General features: G+C 36.9%; 1 protein-coding gene and 1 long non-coding RNA gene across 3 annotated transcripts in view; both read right to left on the reverse strand.

Moving 5' to 3' along the window:
* Window positions 1-21,820, reverse strand: part of HCN4 (hyperpolarization activated cyclic nucleotide gated potassium channel 4) — a 2,820,592-nt gene that overhangs the window by 188,370 nt on the left and 2,610,402 nt on the right. The window lies entirely within an intron of this gene.
* LOC122806818 overlaps window positions 1-21,820 on the reverse strand; it is a 153,743-nt gene that overhangs the window by 56,890 nt on the left and 75,033 nt on the right. The window contains exon 2 of the long non-coding RNA XR_006365558.1: window positions 6,298-6,427. This is a non-coding gene — a long non-coding RNA (uncharacterized LOC122806818). The remainder of the gene's footprint in view (window positions 1-6,297; window positions 6,428-21,820) is intronic.

Raw genomic sequence — 21,820 nt, forward strand, 5'->3', positions numbered from 1 at the left:
TTGTTAGATTCCAAGGAAAAGAAATGGATTACTAAGTTAGGTGCTTTGTTTGCACCTGGACTAAATGAGCAGTTCTATTTGAACCAATAGGACGTGATCTTGTCACTATTTAAATGCATCATTTTAGTTTTTTATTGTCACTGAAGAAGGCTGTGTGTGGTTTGCCAGCCGAAACCGGTCTGAGCTATTTTTGATGCTGTTTTCACAATAAATTATATTTTTTCACTGGATCCTATTTGGTTGCTGGCTTCTCATTGTGGACATTGTCTCAGTCCTTGTCATGGAGCTGATGGAGGGAATTTCTAAAGGACAACAATTCTCAGGGTGATAACTAACATTGATTCATTGCCAGAAGGAATGCTTATGACTTTGTACATAAGATAATTGTCCTTGGGAGCAGCAATACTTGTCTAGCTGGGCACAGCAAGCATTTGGCACTGCCTGGCTCAGGCAGCTGCTAGGAAAACTGCAGAAGCTGAGTGATGGATAGAGATCGAGAGACTGGATTACTATAAGCTGAAGGGGAGAAACACAGGGGGCTGTAATGATAAGACTGGTTTTAGGAATGCCAGCAAGGGATAGTCCTGACTTCATTTAGGAAATACCCAAGGAATATTCCCTCAGCTCCAACACAAAAATCGCCAGAGTCCATTGCCAACACCTTCAACAGTTTCTTTACAGAAACCATGTAGGTCCTTGCTAGCAAACTTAAACCCACTTGTCCTAACACTGAAACCACTAAACCCAATGACATTCTCTTCTTTAGCTTCCGACCTCACTCATTAGAGCCCTAATTAAAAAACTCAAACCAACCACCCTTTCAGCTGACCTCCTCCCTGCAGACTAACTGCAAAAAGCTGCTGATGCTATAGCATACCCTGTCTCTAATTTGATAAACAGAACCATAACTGAAGCCTCTATCTGCAAAATATCACGTCATACCACTCCACAAAAGAGGCAGCTCCATTGAAGTGTCAAACTATAGACCAATAGCTATACTTTCCCCTCTGGCTAAAATTATGGAAAAGTGTGTCCATAAACAACTCTTACACTACCTTATTCAACATAATCTTCTGGCCAACTCCCAGCATGGATTTAGACCACAGCACAGTGCCACCTCAGCCCTCCTCTCCTTTTCTAACGTCATAAATTCCAACCGTAACAACAACAAACTATCTTCTGCCCTGTTTCTTGATCTTTTCAAGGCCTTCAACACAGTTAACCACCAGTTACTCTTGCTTACCCTAAATAAAATATCCCTAAACAACCATGCCATACAATTGTTAAAATCTTATCTTAGTGGAAGACAGCAGGCTGTCCTTTGGCAGGACAAACTCTCCACCCTTCTCCCCATTACCCTTGGTGTCCCTCAAGGCTCCATATCAGGTCCCCTTCTTTTCTCCCTCTTTATCAATGACCTCTACACTGTAATCCCAGATACAACCTGTATACAATATGCTGATGACACCACCCTGATTTGCTCGGCCTATACCCCTAGACATCTCCTTAGTTTAACCCAGAAAACCTTTAATACAGTGGAAAACTGGATCTCTAATCAACAGCTGCTATTAAACCCTAATAAAACAAAGCTATTGCTCTTCTCCCCTACTCGCAAATCCTCTCAACCTTTGTTTACTATAACATCTAACAATGGGACCATAATCTCACCAGATATGTATACCAAACTCCTGAGTGTTATAATAGACAACAACCTCAAATACGATATGCACGTAAACCAAACTATTAAAACTGTTAATAAAAATCTTGACTCCATATACAAAAACAAACCTTTTCTCACCCCTCTAGCTAGGACTGCCATTGCCCATACTCATCTGCTTTCAACTCTACTCTATGCCTTGCCAATACTCTCTAACTTGAACAAAACTGATCTCAGCAAACTCTCTAGCTGCTACAATTAAATTGCCAGGTTTGCCACAGGAACTCCCTTTGCAGTGGCAGTGGAATTTTTAACCAGATTGTTTAATGAAATTTTGGAAAGTCAGAGGATGCCCGAGGAGTGGATAAAAAGTGTTTTGGTACCTATCTTTAAGAATAAGGGTGATGTGCAGAGCTGCAGTAATTACAGAGGGATAAAATTGATCTGTCATAGCTTGAAGTTATGGGAAAGAGTAGTGGAAGCTAGGTTAAGAAGGGAGGTGATGATTAATGATCAGCAGTATGGTTTCATGCCAGGAAAGAGCACTACAGATGCAATATTTGCTCTGAGAGTGTTGTTGGAGAAATACAGAGAAGGTCAGAAGGAGTTGCATTGTGTCTTTGTGGACTTAGGGAAAGCATATGACAGGGTGCCTAGAGAAGAGTTATGGTATTGTATGAGGAAGTCAGGAGTGGCAGAGAAGTATGTAAGCGTGGTACAGGATATGAACAAAGGTAGTGTGACATTGGTGAGGACTGCAGTGGGAGTGACAGATGCATTTAAGGTGGAGGTTGGATTACATCAAGGATCAGCTCTGAGCCTTTCTTATTTGCAGTGGTGATGGACAGGTTGACAGATGAGATTAGACAGGAGGCCCATGGACTATGATGTTTGCAGATGACATTGTGATATGTAGTGAGAGTAGGGACCAGGTTGAGGAGACCCTGGAGAGGTGGAGATATGCTTTAGAGAGGAGAGGAATGAAGGTCAGCAGGGCTAAAACAGAATATATGTGTGTAAATGAGAGGGAGGGTAGAGGAATGGTGAGGATGCAGGGAGTAGAGCTGGTAAAGGTGGATGAGTTTAAGTACTTGGGATCAACAGTTCAGAGTAATGGTGAGTGTGGAAGAGAGGTGAAGAAGAGAGCACAGGCAGGGTGGAATGGGTAGCGAAGAGTGTCAGGAGTGATTTGTGACAGACGGGTACCAGTAAGAGTGAAAGGGAAGGTCTACAAGAGGGTAGTGAGACCAGCTATGTTATATGGGTTGGAGACAGTGGCATTAACAAAAAGGCAGGAGTCAGAGCTGGATGTGGCAGAGTTAAAGATGTTAAGATTTGCACTGGGTGTGACTAGGATGGACAGGATTAGGAATCAGTATATTAGAGGGTCAGCTCAGGTTGGACAGTTTGGAGACAAAGCAAGAGAGACGAGATTGCATTGGTTTGGACATGTGCTGAGGAGGGATGCTGGGTATATTGGGAAAAGGATGCTAAGGATGGAGCTGCCAGGTAATAGGAAAAGAGGAAGGCCTAAGATAAGGTTTATGGATGTGGTGAGAGAGGACATGCAGGCGGTTGGTGTGAAAGAGCAATATGCAGAGGACAGGAAGAAATGGAAACAGATCCGCTGTGGCGACCCCTAACGGGAACAGCCAAAAGAAGATGATGATGATGATGCCACAGGAACTCCCTACAGGACACACCATTGTCAAAACCTAAACCTCTTATAATGGCTAGAACTCTCCATGCTAATTCAATATAATCAACTTACTGCAGCATTCAAGGTTATTAACCATCCAGAAAAAACACCCCCCCTTAAAACATTATCCTTCCCTACGAAAACGCTAGGTCACTTCATTCCACTGCAGAACTTTTGGTTCAGTCTGTTAAAGCTAACAACATATCTGGAGAATCTTTGTTTGCAAATTCAGTAGGCAAAACCTGGAATTTGCTCCCATCTGACCTTACTCTGAACCCCTCCTTTAATCAGGTCAAAATATATCTAACCCAGTATTTTAAATCTCACTGGTTATGTCCTTGCTCTAACCCTGACTAAAGCCTCATCTACTTCCATATCCCTGCAATTTTTATTCACAACAACTAACCTCTTACACTAAAAGGTTTGAAAAGAGAAAATGTAACATCTTTGCAGATACTCTGTATATAAGCTGGTGGGGGTTGACATAATGGTTAAGGTGGTTACCTTACAAACACAAGGTGCAGGGTTTGATTCTCACATGGGATAATTGGCTAGGCTTAAAATGGCCCACAAGGGCAATTAGCCTAGTACTTATCTATGAGCCTATGAACCTATAGGTTTCATAAGAGAAACTGTAACATATTTGTATATATTTCTGAATATAAACTGTATTCTTCATAGGCTTGAAATGTGAGACTGTAACTTGGATGTTAATACAATATGTTTGTGCATATACTGTAACTTGCTTGTCTTTATCTGTTTGTAAGTTTGGAGCTTTTCCCCCGGGCCTCCGCTGAAAATGGACATGTATCCAGTCGGACTATCCTGGTCAATAAATGTAAAATAAAATAAATAATATTCCAAAGACATACCCGAGGAATACATTCCAAAGACATGCATCTGCAGTGTTTCTCCCTGGGCCTCCACTGAAAATAGGCTCTGTCCTAGTCGGAATTTCCAAGTCAATAAATGTTAAATAAATAAATAAAATATTATCTGGGGAGAAGAAAAGATGAAACAGAACAGGAAAAGGATCTATGTTTGTGAATCACACCTTGCCTGGATATCCAGGGAAGCATTGAGCAGGCAGTAATAGCAACAAATACAGTGCTGGAGTGTATCCCCAGAGGATATACAATAGAAGCAAAGACGTAATGTTCCAGTTTACTATACCTTGGTCAGTCCACACCATGAGTATTGCACTTTTGGGGTCCTACAAACCAAGGGACATCAAACTTTTGGAAGGAGTACCAGTGGGGGAGTGCTGGTTGGAGGAGAAAAGATACAGCCAAAGCGTACATCTGATTGTCTTAGCATGAGAAAGCTGGACAAAAGCCAAACATAATGGGAGGACAAAGTACAAAAAGAGGGGCAAACGTTAAAATCACTCTTAAACTTAGACAGTTCTAGAATAAAAGGGTTTATGTTGCCAAGGCTATGAAGTCTGAAACTCGAATGTGTGGCATTATTTAGTGACTCCAATCCTCAATGATTTGCCAGAAAACCACAAATTTTTATAAAAAACAAACCCAAAATATGAATCAAAAATCCGGATATTCTGCAAAAATCTGGACAGCTGAGAGGTATGTGCCAGAGATGAAAGGAGCTTTGAGACCAGACAGAGTGAGGGTGATAATATGGGAAAAGGCGGGAAATTAAGACACCTCACTGGCCAGGATGGACAGAAGGGCAGGAGGAGGGGGCATCTACAGCAGGCTGTAGGAATCATAGAAACACAGAATGTCTGAAAGCATTTCTTTAGAGAAAGGGCTGTAAATCCATACAGTGTATTACCAGAATGCATGAGAGGCATAGAGTCCATGAAACAGTCAAGAAAACATGGGATGGGCGAAGGAGAAGTGAACACTGGAGGGGTGAGAGTGTTCAATGCACTTAAAGGACAGGCTACATAATCATGCACTTAAAGGACAGGCTACATAATCATGCACCTAAAGGACAGGCTACATAATCTGTTTCCTCTTATCATTGTGGTATCTTTTACTGACATCTGTCCTGGACAGTAACAGTAATCAGACATTTTAGTATTTACCCTGAGATGGAGGAACAGTCTTAGACTTTTGGGGTTGGATGGGTTGGGGAGTTGAATGTCAGTTCTTTGTTTAATTCCAAGTGGTAACAGTGAAACTTTTCCATCTGTGTGCATCTTAAGAGCAACCCTAAACTTTTTCTTTGTTTTAGTTTCTGATATGTAACAATGGAAGCTCTTCAGCGATAGTGGAGCTATAACAGAAAAAGCTTTGTCTAATATTTTAAGATTAATTCTAGGAATACCAGTAATTTCATGATACATATAACATGGGGTCTGTAATTGACCCTTCAAAATACTGCTACTAAAATAACAATAGCAATAATAACAAGAACATTGATGACAATAATGATCTGAAAATCATATATCCATGCATCAAGATGCACAGCATCTCTGTTCTGATGTTTATTTTGTTTGTTTACATACCTGCATGGGGAGAGCTACCAGTCAGCCAATGGTAATTTTCTGAAAGCAAACTAGTAATACTTGTCAAACATTCATCTCCTGGGATGCTTTTACACATATTTCAGCTCTGCTGTGAAATCTTCACAATGCAACATGTTTTCCTACCCTTACTAGGTGATTTCTCTTTTCTGTGGTGTTTTATGTTTACCTTAGAGGTAATATATATAAGTAAAGGGGTTGCAGAAAAGCACCCCACTAGGGGCTAGATCCCAGAAACATTCTTTGACACCTACACTTCCAGCAGGAGTTTCTTGTGAAGAGTTTGATTTACCAAGTATATTTGAAGGGATTGTGAGATTGAAAAGTCACAATGGATTCATCACATTTAAAAAAATTCTCAACTATCACTCAGTCCTATAATGCAGAATCAAAACAATATATATTCAACCTGGAAACCCAGTGACTTAACTGAAATAGCAGTTAACTTACCAACTGCACAGAGAATAGAGCCTTTCCTTCGCTTCCCTGGCTTCCGAACATGGGCTGCTGTCAGCAGTCTCTCTTCATGAGGAGTGAATAGTTCTCTTTGAAGAATTCCTCTGATAGATCCCATAACAACCTAGAAGAAATATTTGATAACCATGTAAATGAGCAGAAATTGGGCTTCAGTATGTTCATCTATTCCTAGAGGGGGAAGGGGCTGGACAATTAATGTTAATGTTTTGTAAGTTTAAGGCTAGACCATTGAACATTTCTGAATTAATTGGGCACAATACAATTGTACAGATATACTCAGGATGACTACACATAGCTGATTAATAGCGTCACTTGTCCAGTGCTAGTTATAATGTTACAAAGTTATAATGCAGACAGACCAGTGCTAGTTATAATGTTACAAGGTTATAGTGCAGACAGACCAGTGCTAGTTACAATGTTACAAAGTTATAGTGCAGACGGACCGGTGCTAGTTACAATGTTACAAAGTTATAGTGCAGACAGACCAGTGCTAGTTATAATGTTACAAAGTTATAGTGCAGACAGACCAGTGCTAGTTACAATGTTACAAAGTTATAGTGCAGACAGACCAGTGCTAGTTATAATGTTACAAAGTTATAGTGCAGACAGACCAGTGCTAGTTATAATGTTACAAGGTTATAGTGCAGACAGACCAGTGCTAGTTACAATGTTACAAAGTTATAGTGCAGACGGACCGGTGCTAGTTACAATGTTACAAAGTTATAGTGCAGACAGACCAGTGCTAGTTATAATGTTACAAAGTTATAGTGCAGACAGACCAGTGCTAGTTATAATGTTACAAAGTTATAGTGCAGACAGACCAGTGCTAGTTACAATGTTACAAAGTTATAGTGCAGACAGATGTCAGATCTTCTGGCCCGACTTCCAAAGCTCTTGGTAATCCCTTGTGCAGCAGCATATTTTCCCACACAGAGGAGGTCAGTGGGATGTTTCATAGGTTCATATGTTCATAGGTTGGTACTAGGCTATCGGCCCTAGAGCCTATACAAGCCTAGCCATAACAATTCCCTGGATATTTCTTCCCACAATATTTACTTCCCTGGCCTCCTGTCTGGCAGGGTGACTGACGTGATCCCTGGGGTGAATTTCTAATCTCCCATCCAATCGTCAAGGTTCCTTTTGGAAAGGGCCAAGAAGGTGCTCTGCTTGACCTGTATGGGCAGTCTATTCCAGACTATGGGGAGTCTCTGGGTCAGGAACCTATCCCTCCAGCATGTTTTGTTCATTGTGATGACAAGGTTTGATCCTTGGAGCATGTGGCTCTGAGGGATTGGGATTTCTTTAAGTGGAGCATGTCTAATAACTCAGGGTTTGACATGGCCTTGTATGTTAAGCAGAGATCGCCTCTGAGTAGACGATACGCCACAGAATATAACAGTATAAAGATAATAGGTACCCAGGACATTTTCCCCAAAAAGTGGGATTATTTAATCCAAGAAGCAGGCTTTAAACATTGTCTCATCCATTGGGATAGCATGGGTGTCTCCCACAAAGGGTTGCAATCAGCCTTGCCAACTATCCCTGTTTTTGGACAATTAACTTATTTAAGGCCTGATCTATTTTGCATGGGATGTCCCTATTTTTGGAGGTATGTCCCGATTTTCAGGCTTGATTTACCCAATTCACACAATTTTTCTGAATCCCCCTTCAGCACATGTGATGTTTATGCTGTAAACCAACTACATGGCCAGTATTCTAATGGCAGCAATAGTGTAAACAAAGAGAACAACATCTTAGATCTCTTTGTTTTAAACAAAAATAAATACTCGTGTGGCAGAAGTTTACAATACACTTTATTTCTTTATTGACATTTGATCACCGAGAAAGTCTGACTGGCTTGAAGTCCATTTTCAATGGAGTCCTGGGAGAAAAGCACCAAATTATTCCTAAACTATCCCTAAACCCTCCAGAAGCTTTAATTGTTGGATTTGTAAATAATACTGTATCTTGCACTGGCATATGGCAAAGTGTTGATAGTTATGTTTTAAGGACTCAAGGTAAGACTGGGCTGTCATTTAGAGTCTTACCTATGCAGTATTCAGATAGGTCATGCACAGAGGTCCTAAGCCCTGCATGACCTTGCAGTTTACCTGTGCAGTATTCAGATAGGTCATGCACAGTGGTCCCAAGCCCTGCATGACCTTGCAGTTTTTAGTTATATTATACAATGTTACCAAGCGCCTATGTTCACATACGTGTCTACTCTGTTAAATCAACTGCAGCAACTGGAATGCATGAATAGTTTGCTAAGATAGGGAGCTCTTAACGGCATTGTTTGATGAAACAATAGGATTAACTAGAAATTATTCCATGTGACATTATCTGTTTCTGATGAGACATTCTTTTCTAACTAGGGTTGTTGTGTGTAATCTGACCTTATTAGAACTGAGCCAGTGTCTTGGTCAAATGACACATCACTAAACTGAAATTACTGTTGTAGTATCATCTGTGGGATTTCACAGGGTTTTTCAATAAGAGTAGTTGTTACTATTACTGTGCCAGTAGTATTGTAGTTTTTAGTCTTACGTTGCTTAAATTGAAAGCTTGAATGTGTCTTAAAACAGAAGCTGCTGTTCTTCTACTTCATTCTATTTTTGTCTCTAATATTTTACTCTCTCTCTCTGTCTCTTTTTCTCTCTCCAACTTAATTGCTCTCCATTTCCTCATCTGAATCTTCTATGTCATTTTATTTTACAGTGCCTTAACGTGGGCAATTAGCGAATGTCCCTGTCCCATAGAGTCCGGGTAAAGTATCCTCTGCTTCTCAACCCTAACAACTGGTTACAACTTCTGTCTCAACGTGCATGTTTCCCAAGTGAACTACAGACTTAACTTTTCTACATACCTTGCTACTTATTGTTTTTTGGGAGGTAGTGATGTGCACACATACTGTATCACAGCAGCATTTTCCCCCCTCCCCCTAGCCTACCTTATTTCCCTCCTTGTTTTTAATAGTACATTCACCCCTCCCCGGGACTCTCTAACTTTTACATCTTCCTAAAGCATCCTGCAGAGAGTTCTGCTGAAAACAGTAGCTAAGTGAGGGCAAGTACCTGCAAATGTTTTTTTTCATTTTTCTTATAATTTTACCATTTCTGCTATTCACTGTTTCTCTGTGTTTTGATGGGGGTTCATATGTACCTGCAAAACTGATTGTTTTTTTTAAAGTTTTGCTTAGTAAAATCCTCAGATCTGCCTGTGCCACTCCCCTATCCTATCCCCATTCCCACCCACCATTATCCTTAGACTTATACTTATCTAGCCACACCCTCTATACAGTACATCCAATCTGATTACTCCACCTACATACACTCTAGCTCTAAATTCATTTTATACAAGCCTCCCACTTCAATTACTGTTACAAACAGCACTTCCTTACCTAATTCTATTCAACCAAAACGCCTAATAGTAAACCCCCCATAACAAATAATGCCAATAACATCCAACCCTCAACAAAATTCATAAACCACCTCTACTTGCTGACAACCCCACTTCTACTTTTAACTTTAGCAGCACATAATACCTCTTACCATTCCAACCTAAATGAATCTCCCCCCTACTTCCACTTCATCACTAATAGCTACCACCTACCACTCACACCAGTAAACATCCTTATATGTAGTTCCATCTTTAATCTCACAACTCTACACCACATGCAGGTTTCTCTTCTCCCTTATTCTAACATACCCTGTATCTGTCAGCATTATGACAAACACATAGTCAAACTCTTCAGAACTGTAGTCAACATAGCTTCCAAACTAACTCTTAGTGAAGACATACACCCAAACCCCTGCCCAGTCTATGAACTGTATAACCCAACCTCACAAACTGATATACATTCTCAGTCTCCTCAATGTACAATCATCCCTCCTAGGGACAAATCTGATATCCTTCTTTTAAAGATTAACAAAATCCATGAACTGCATGCTAACCTCTCCCTTCACTCTTAAGATATTGTACTTCTCACCGAAACGTGGCTAAAACCTTCCACAACCAGCAATGAAATACTACGGCCAGGATATAATATCATGCATACAAACAGAATTATTTAAAGAGGAGGAGGTGTGGCCCTACTCTTAATACATCTCTCCATAGAATCTTTAGATGAAAAAACTATAAACCTAAACAATGCTGAAGTTGTATTTGCCAGATTAAACATAAACTCCAAGAAACATATATACATCATAAAAATAAAAACAAATACTAAGCAGGTAAATCCATGACCATACTGCGACAGCAGCAAGTAAACACACATACATAAGCAAAAACAATAAAATGGTCGTTAAACGTACGGCTGTAAAAACATAACATTTATTGATCAAAACAAGGTAAGCGCTTTCACCACCATCCCGGTGGCTTCATCAGACCATATAAAACCACATCAAATCAATACACTTAATATACTCACAGTTACCACTTCCCAATCATGTTAATTAATTCCACCTTTCATTACTACATTTCAAATCCTTGTCCCTTAATACAATGCGCATGTGTCATCCATCGTATCTAAACTACTAAAACGAACTTAAAGGAATATGGCATTAAAAACCTCACAATACTAAATCATCATCATTAAAACACTATTTATCAACATCCTAATTACAACAATCTTCCACAAACTGTTTAATAAATCATTTCCCTGTTCAGTTATCAAAGTAGATGATCTACTTTGTATTGCATATACTTATTCCACATTATTTGTGCGCATATTTAAATATTTCCATCAGGCATATAAACTGGTGAAATCATCATAACAATGCCATAAAAAACATCTATTTCACATATAATCTTCCTTCAATACATACCAATATGTGTATATACCCACTTACTGCTGCTATTACCCAACTCAGCTTTTAAAAGCAGTATTATACCATATTACAGATCCTAATTCCATGTTTACTTGTACACATGCTCAAACATCATGCATAAAGGTTAACTTAAACTGCAACTTTGTCAAGAACATTTTAAAATGTAAAAATGCATCACTGCACAAAAATAAAACAAATGTGTTGAATCCCTCTCTTCACCACTAACTGAACATTTTCCAACCATACTATTCACCGAGAGACATTCACAAACATTTTCTTAGCATCTAATCCATGTATTTGATATTTCACATCCTCATTTGCACAATAATGTTGTACGCATATAAAGCACCATACAGATATCATACGGACTAGCTGAGAAAAATGCACTACTGGAAATATTAGTATCAGTATGGAATGTGTCTTCATTCCAATAATTCCCAATAGGAAAATACAATTTCCATATGGACTAACTTAAAGGGACGTCCTATTGAAACATTAATGTGAGACAAAACATCATACTAATAATTTCCAAAGGGTGAGATAAAATAATATAAAACATATTACACTGGATTGACATCTAACTATTAAATAAACATAATACTCAATTCATTCCTTCCTGGCATAGTATTCCATACTGTAACTAACTATCTACCTGTCTATGACCTAAAACATAATTATGTTACTTTATTAAACACACTCATTAAAACCTAACATGAATAGTGAATAAAACATCTCAGTCTGCGCTTATACCTGTCTATATCACTTAATAAAATTTATTCTTAATAAGAAATTGTTGCACATGTGGTTCTATGACTTCTTACATATTCTAAGTATAAAGTGGACCATTACTAATATTACAATTAATCCCCCACATATCGATGTAAGTACAACAAATATATATATATATATATATATATATATATATATATATATATATATATATATATATATATATATATATGTATATGTTCCAAATGTATTTTATATAAATATATTCTATTGCCTAATTCCCCTTGCATCCAACGCTGGCTTAACTGCTACTTTTCCATTAAGGTCATACCCATTCTCCACTCTCAAGCGAAGGATCCAACTTAGTTCACTACTCGCCGCTCTATTCTTTATATTCCCTTTCCTATCACCTACACTTAGTTGATCAACTACCATAAACATAAACTTATGTACCCCATAGTTGGTCAAATTATATCTAGATAGTGGCTAATCAAATCCTTTGCTCTTATGCTATTTAAATGCTCTTCAATTCGATCCCTTATCATCCAGGCTGTCATCCCTACATAAAAATGTCGGCAGCAGTCACATTGAGCTACATACACTACATTCTTAGGTGTGCAATCTGCCACTGCCTTAAAATCATAACTTTAGCCTATACTCAGATGTACAAATTTATTACTACTTTTTATGTAATTACACCAGCTACAGTTTCTGCATGGACGTGCCCCCTATTCCACCTCATTTAATTCCTTCTTTGGATAACATAGCATCCTCTGCAAATTCTTTCGATACTTATATTAGAATTTTGGTACCTCTCCCACTACTTCTCTTACTTTATCAACTGTCAATAAAATGGGCCAATGCTTTTCTACCACCTTCCTTATTTTACTGATATCACTAGTGTATGATGTAAGGACCTCAACCCTTCTATTCATTGTTACCGCTTTATCATCTCTCTGCTCATTATCAATGCCAACTGAATAGTAATCCCTAGCTCTATCCGCCCTCAATCTGTTAACTTCACCTAACTTGTATTTTAACTCCCTTTCCTTATACCCTCGAGATTTCAAATCATGTCTCAGGGTCTCCATCCCTTCTTCAAAAGTTCCTTCCTTTCTATTCAATCTAGATACTCGCATCCCTTGACCTTTTACTACATTCCCAAATGTTCTCCTCAGGTGCATGCTGGTCCTGTGTAACAGTGTGTTCCTATAGCACTCCTTCATATACATTGTTGTGTCCGTTCACCCATCTAAAGAGTTTTTCACATGCACATCAAGATGACCTATACACTCATTAGATGACTTCATTGTGAACCTAATAAAACTGGTGGTGTTGTGCAACTGCTCAATACATCAATAAACAGAGTGAGTTCCATTTGCATTCCTACCCATAAAATAAAAGGGTCTATATTACATAGACGAAAAATCAAAATCTTGAATACTCGGATGAGCAAAAACACAGGTAATCGAAATGGCTATTGTGGGGGGCTGCACACCCACCACCCTAAAAATATATTCCAACTCTGAGATCGCACTAAACAGAAGAAATGGCAAATTTTCCGATCTTCACTGTACCGCAATCTCACAATATCGATTTCAATTACCTGCATTTTCGCTCATCCGAGCATTCGAGATTTTGATTTTTTTGTCGTTTTGATAGGAACCCAAAATAAAAACATTCCACAAAGCGACGATAGTATTTTACATGCCTCAAGTATAAATCCTTCTTAAACATTATATCCATCTCCCACTGCAACATTACTGTGCTGGCGTAGCTATTGGCACAGCTAGTGCCCATAGCTATGCCCTCACATTGGAAATAGTACTGCCTATCAAATACAAATACATTGTTAAATAAACATATAACATCCACCAATCTCTTATCATATTCACTATTGTGCTCCAGGTACTTACTCAAATATTCTATTCCAATATCATTCAGAATATTAGTGAAAAGGGAGACCACATCTAGGGTCACAAACATATACTTCTGTGTCCCTTGATATCCTTCCATAAATATATATAAATCCTGCAGGAACTGTTTCGTTTTAGTACAACTTTCGGTCTAACAGGGGTCTAAGATGTTTTTCTATGAACACTGAAAAGGGCTCTGTAAGTCATCCCCTTCCTGCTACTATGGGCCTAAAGGGGGTTTCTTTGAGTTCTTATATGTCTTCTGGGAGCCCTGAAACATAGGCATAACTGGATGTTCCACATTTAAAAACTGCATCAGATCTGAACTAATTTGGTATTGCTTTAGACAACTATTCAATGTTAAATGTACACTCCCAATCATCCCATCAATGTGGAGCATATAAATTCTTTTATAAACTTTATCATCACTTAGCATCATTTTCATTGATGTATCATAGAAGGCCTTGTCCATGACTACAATCATCCCTCCCTTGTCTGCTAGTTGTATCCTGTCCTTGAGGCATTTCATAGAATATGTGAGGATGAGTTACATGAAATATTAGGGAAAGAAAAACATTGCATATTGCACTACACTTTTTTAACCCTTCTTACGTTGTATATTGTACATCACTGTTTTAACTCTGCTTACATTGTATTCTGCACTACACTGTTTTAACCCTGCTTACATTGCATATTGTACTACACTGTTTTAACCATGATTACTTTTTATATTGTACTACACTGTTTTAATCCTGCTTACAGTGTATATTACACTACACTCTTTTAACCCTGCTTACATTGTATATTGCACTACACTGTTTTAACCCTGCTTACATTGTATATTGCACTACACTGTTTTAACCCTGCTTACATTGCATATTGTACTACACTGTTTTAATCCTGCTTACAGTGTATATTACACTACACTCTTTAACCCTGCTTACATTGTATATTGCACTACACTGTTTTAACCATGCTACCTTTTATATTGTACTACACTGTTTCAACCCTCCTTACATTGTATATTGCACTACACTGTTTTAACCCTGCTTACATTGTGAATTGCACTATACTGTTTTAACCCTGCTTACATTGTATATTACACTACACTGTTTTAACCCTGCTTACATTGTATATTGTACAACACTGTTTTAACTCTGCTTCCATTGTATTCTGCAGTACACTGTTTTAACACTGTTAATGTTGTATTCTGCACTGCACTGTTTTAACTCTGCTTAAATTGTATACTGCACTACACTGTTTTAATCCTGCTTACACTGTATATTGTACTACACTATTTTAACCCTGCTTACATTGTATTCTGCACTACACTGTTTTAATCCTGCTTACACTGTATATTGTACTACACTGTTTTAACCCTGCTTACATTGTATATTGTACTACACTGTTTTAATCCTGCTTACAGTGAGTATTACACTACACTTTTTTAACCCTGCTTACATTGTATATTACACTACACTGTTTTAACCCTGCTTACATTGCATATTGTACTACACTGTTTTAACTCTGCTTACATTGTATTCTGCACTACACTGTTTTAACCCTGCTTACATTGTATATTGCACTACACTCTTTTAACCCTGCTTACATTGTATATTACACTACACTGTTTTAACCCTGCTTACATTGCATATTGTACTACACTGTTTTAACCCTGCTTACATTGTATATTGCACTACACTGTTTTAACCCTGCTTACATTGTATATTGCACTACACTCTTTTAACCCTGCTTATATTATATATTGTACTACAGTGTTTAACCCTGCTTACATTGTATATTGCACTATACTGTTTTAACCTTTTCATCTTATACTGTACTACACTGTTTTAACCCTGCTTACGTTGCATATTGTACTGCACTGTTTTGCCCCTGTTTATGTTGTATTCTGCACTACAGTGCTTTAACCCTGCTTACATTGTATATTGTACTACACTGTTTTAACTCTGCTTACATTGTATATTACACTGCACTGTTTAATCCTGCTTACACTGCATATTGTACTACACAGTTTTAACCTGGCTTACATCATATTTTGCACTACACTGCTTTAACCCTTCTTACATTTTAAATTGTACTACACTGTTTTAACCCTTTTTATGTTGTATTCTGCACTACATTGGTTTAACTCTGCTTCTATTGTATATTGCTCTATACTACTTTAATCCTGCTTACATTGTATATTGTACTACAATGTTTTAACCCTGTTTATGTTGTATTCTGCACTGCACTGTTTCAAACATGCTTACATCATATATTGCACTACACTGTTTTAACCCTGCTTACATTGTATATTGCACTAGACTGTTTTAACCCTACTTACAATGTATATTGTACTACACTATTTTAACTCGACTTCCATCTTATATATCACTACATTATTTTCATCCTGCTTACACTGTATATTCTACTGCACTCTTTTAACTTTGTTTATGTTGTATTCTGCACTACACTGTTTTAACCCTACTTACATTTTAAATTGTACTACACTGTTTTAACTCTGATTGCATTGTATTCTGTACTACACTGTTTTAATCCTGCTTACATTGGATATTGCACTACACCATTTTAACCCTGCTTATGTTGTATATTGCACTACAGTGTTTTAATCCTGCTTACATTGTATATTGCACTACACTGTTTTAACTCTGCTTACATTGTATTCTGCATTACACTGTTTTAACCCTGCTTACACTGTATATTGCCCTACACTGTTTTAACTCTGCTTACATTGTATATTGCACTACACATTTTTTAACCCTGCTTACACTATATATTGTACTACACTGTTTTAACCCTGCTTACATTGTATATTGTACTATACTGTTTTAACACTGCATACATTGTATATTGCACTACACTCTTTTAACCCTGCATATATTGTATATTGTCTTACACTGCTTTAATCCTGCTTACATTGTATATTGCACTACACTGTTTTAACCCTGCTTACATTGTAGTCTGACTACACTTTTTTAACCCTGCTTATGCTGTATACTCTACTACCCTGTTTTAACCCTGCTTACATTGTATATTGCACTACACTGTTTTAACCCTGCTTACATTGCATATTGTACTACACTGTTTTAACTCTGCTTACATTGTATTCTGCACTACACTGTTTTAACCCTGCTTACATTGTATATTGCACTACACTGTTTTAACCCTGCTTACATTGTATATTGCACTACACTGTTTTAACCCTGCTTACATTGTATATTGCACTACACTGTTTTAACCCTGCTTACATTGTATATTGCACTACACTGTTTTAACCCTGCTTACATTGTATATTGCACTACACTGTTTTAACCCTGCTTACATTGTATATTGCACTACACTGTTTTAACCCTGCTTACATTGTATATTGCACTACACTCTTTTAACCCTGCTTACATTGTATATTGCTTTACACTTTTTTAACCCTGCTTACATTGTATATTGTACTACACTGTTTTAACCATTTTTACATTGTATATTGTACTACACTGTTTTAACCCTGCTTACATTGTATATTGTACTACACTGTTTTAACCATTCTTACATTGTATATTGTACTACACTGTTTTAACCATTCTTACATTGTATATTGTACTACACTGTTTTAACCATGCTTACATTGTATATTGCACTACAGTGATTTAACCATTCTTACATTGTATATTGTATTACACTGTTTTAACCCTGCTTACACTGTATATTGTACTACACTGTTTTAACCCTGCTTACATTGCATATTGTACTACACTGTTTTAACTCTGCTTACATTGTATATTGCACTACACTGTTTTAACCCTGCTTACATTGTATATTGTCCTACACTGTTTTAACCCTGTTTACATTGTATATTGCACTACACTGTTTTAACCCTGCTTACATTGTATATTGTACTACACTGTTTTAACCCTGCTTACATTGTATATTGCACTACACTGTTTTAACCCTGCTTACATTGTATATTGCACTACACTGTTTTAACCCTGCTTACATTGTATATTGCACTGCAGTGTTTTAACCCTGCTTACATTGTATATTGCACTACACTGTTTTAACCCTGCTTACATTGTATATTGCACTACACTGTTTTAACCCTGCTTACATTGTATATTGCACTACACTGTTTTAACCCTGCTTACATTGTATATTACTCTACAGTGTTTTAACCCTACTTGCATTGCATATTGTACTACACTGTTTTAACCCTGCTTACATTGTATATTGCACTACACTGTTTTAAACCTGCTTACATTTTGTATTTCCTTACACTGTTTTAACTTTGGTTACATTGTGTACTGCACTACATTCTTTTAACCCTGCTTTAATTGTATATTACACTGCACTGTTTTAACCCTGCTTACATTGCATATTGTACAACACTGTTTTAACTCTGCTTACATTGTATATTGCACTACACTGTTTTAACCCTGCTTACATTGTATATTGCCTTACACTGTTTTAACCCTGCTTACATTGTATATTGCACTATACTGTTTTAACCCTGCTTACATTGTATATTGCACTACACTGTTTTAACCCTGCTTACATTGTATATTGCACTACACTGTTTTAACCCTGCTTACATTGTATATTGCACTACACTGTTTTAACCCTGCTTACATTGTATATTGCACTACACTGTTTTAACCCTGCTTACATTGTATATTGCACTACACTGTTTTAACCCTGCTTACATTGTATATTGCACTACACTGTTTTAACCCTGCTTACATTGTATATTGCACTACACTGTTTTAACCCTGCTTACATTGTATATTGCACTACACTGTTTTAACCCTGCTTACATTGTATATTGCACTACACTGTTTTAACATTGCCTACATTGTATACTGTACTACACTGTTTTAACCCTGCTTACATTGTATATGGCACTAAGCTGTTTTAATCCTGCTTACATTGTATATTGCACTACACTGTTTTAACCCTGCTTACATTGTATATTGCACTACACTGTTTTAACCCTGCTTACATTGTATATTGCACTACACTGTTTTAACCATTCTTACATTGTATATTGTACTACACTGTTTTAACCATTCTTACATTGTATATTGTACTACACTGTTTTAACCATTCTTACATTGTATATTGTACTACACTGTTTTAACCATTCTTACATTGTATATTGTACTACACTGTTTTAACCATTCTTACATTGTATATTGTACTACACTGTTTTAACCATTCTTACATTGTATATTGTACTACACTGTTTTAACCATTCTTACATTGTATATTGTACTACACTGTTTTAACCATTCTTACATTGTATATTGTACTACACTGTTTTAACCATGCTTACATTGTATTATGCAATACACTGTTTTAATACTGCTTACAGTGCATATTGTACTACACTGTTTTAACTCTGCTTACATTGTATTATACACTACACTGTTTTAATGCTTCTTACATTGTATATTGCACTACACTGTTTTAACCCTGCTTATGCTGTATACTCTACTACCCTGTTTTAACCCTGCTTACATTTTATATTGTGCTACACTGTTTTAACCCTACTTACATTCTATATTGTCCTGCACTGTTTTAACTCTGCTTGCATTATATTCTTCACTACACTGTTTTAACCCTGCTTACATTGTATATTGCACTACACTGTTTTAACCCTGCTTACATTGTATATTGCACTACACTGTTTTAACCCTGCTTACATTGTATATTGCACTACACTGTTTTAACCCTGCTTACATTGTATATTGCACTACACTGTTTTAACCCTGCTTACATTGTATATTGCACTACACTGTTTTAACCCTGCTTACATTGTATATTGCACTACACTGTTTTAACCCTGCTTACATTGTATATTGTACTACACTGTTTTCACCCTGCTTACATTGTATATTGCACTACACTGTTTTAACCCTGCTTACATTGTATATTGCACTACACTGTTTTAACCCTGCTTACATTGTATATTGCACTACACTGTTTTAACCCTGCTTACATTGTATATTGTACTACACTGTTTTCACCCTGCTTACATTGTATATTGCACTACACTGTTTTAACCCTGCTTACATTGTATATTGCACTACACTGTTTTAACCCTGCTTACATTGTATATTGCACTACACTGTTTTAACCCTGCTTACATTGTATATTGCACTACACTGTTTTAACCCTGCTTACATTGTATATTGCACTACACTGTTTTAACCCTGCTTACATTGTATATTGCACTACACTGTTTTAACCCTGCTTACATTGTATATTGCACTACACTGTTTTAACCCTGCTTACATTGTATATTGCACTACACTGTTTTAACCCTGCTTACATTGTATATTGCACTACACTGTTTTAACCCTGCTTACATTGTATATTGCACTACACTGTTTTAACCCTGCTTACATTGTATATTGCACTACACTGTTTTAACCCTGCTTACATTGTATATTGCAGTACACTGTTTTAACCCTGCTTACATTGTATATTGCACTACACTTTTAACCCTGCTTACATTGTATATTGCACTACACTGTTTTAACCCTGCTTACATTGTATATTGCACTACACTGTTTTAACCCTGCTTACATTGTATATTGCACTACACTGTTTTAACCCTGCTTACATTGTATATTGCACTACACTGTTTTAACCCTGCTTACATTGTATATTGCACTACACTGTTTTAACCCTGCTTACATTGTATATTGCACTACACTGTTTTAACCCTGCTTACATTGTATATTGCACTACATTGTTTTAACCCTGCTTACATTGTATATTGCACTGCACTGTTTCAACCCTTCTTACCTTGTATATTGCATTACACTTTTTTAACCCTGCTTACATTATATATTGCACTACACTCTTTAATCCTGCTTACATTGTATATTGCATTGCACTGTTTTAACTTTGCTTACATTGTATTCTGCACTACACTGTTTTAACCCTGCTTACATTCTATTCTACACTACACTGTTTTAATCCTGCTTACATCATATATTGTACTACTCTTTTTAACCCTGCTTACATTGTATATTGTCCTACACTGTTTTAACTCTGCTTACATCATATACTGCACTGCACTGTTTTAATCCTGCTTACATTGTATATTGCACTACACTGTTTTAACCCTGCTAACATTGTATACTGCACTACACTGTTTTAACCCTTATTACACTGTATATTGTACTACACTGTTTTAACCCTGCTTACATTGTATATTGCACTACACTGTTTTAACCCTGCTTACATTGTATATTGCACTACACTGTTTTAACCCTGCTTACATTGTATATTGCACTACACTGTTTTAACCCTGCTTACATTGTATATTGCACTACACTGTTTTAACCCTGCTTACATTGTATATTGCACTACACTGTTTTAACCCTGCTTACATTGTATATTGCACTACACTGTTTTAACCCTGCTTACATTGTATATTGCACTACACTGTTTTAACCCTGCTTACATTGTATATTGCACTACACTGTTTTAACCCTGCTTACATTGTATATTGCACTACACTGTTTTAACCCTGCTTACATTGTATATTGCACTACACTGTTTTAATCCTGTTTATGCTGCATATTGTGCTACACTATTTTAACCCTTCTTACATTGTATTTTGTACTACAGTGTTTTAACCATTCTTACATTGTATATTGTACTACACTGTTTAACCATTTTTACATTGCATATTGTACTACACTGTTTTAACCATTCTTACATTGTATATTGTACTACACTGTTTTAACCATTCTTACATTGTATATTGTACTACACTGTTTTAACCATTTTTACATTGTATATTGTACTACACTGTTTTAACCATTCTTACATTGTATATTGTACTACACTGTTTTAACCCTGCTTACATTGCATATTGTACTACACTGTTTTAACTCTGCTTACATTGTATATTGCACTACACTGTTTTAACCCTGCTTACATTGTATATTGTACTACACTGTTTTAACCCTGCTTACATTGTATATTGTACTACACTGT

Source organism: Protopterus annectens, chromosome 7.part0, assembly GCF_019279795.1.
Source record: "Protopterus annectens isolate FY-2018-M chromosome 7.part0, PAN1.0, whole genome shotgun sequence".
NCBI classification, from domain to species: Eukaryota; Metazoa; Chordata; order Ceratodontiformes; family Protopteridae; genus Protopterus; species Protopterus annectens.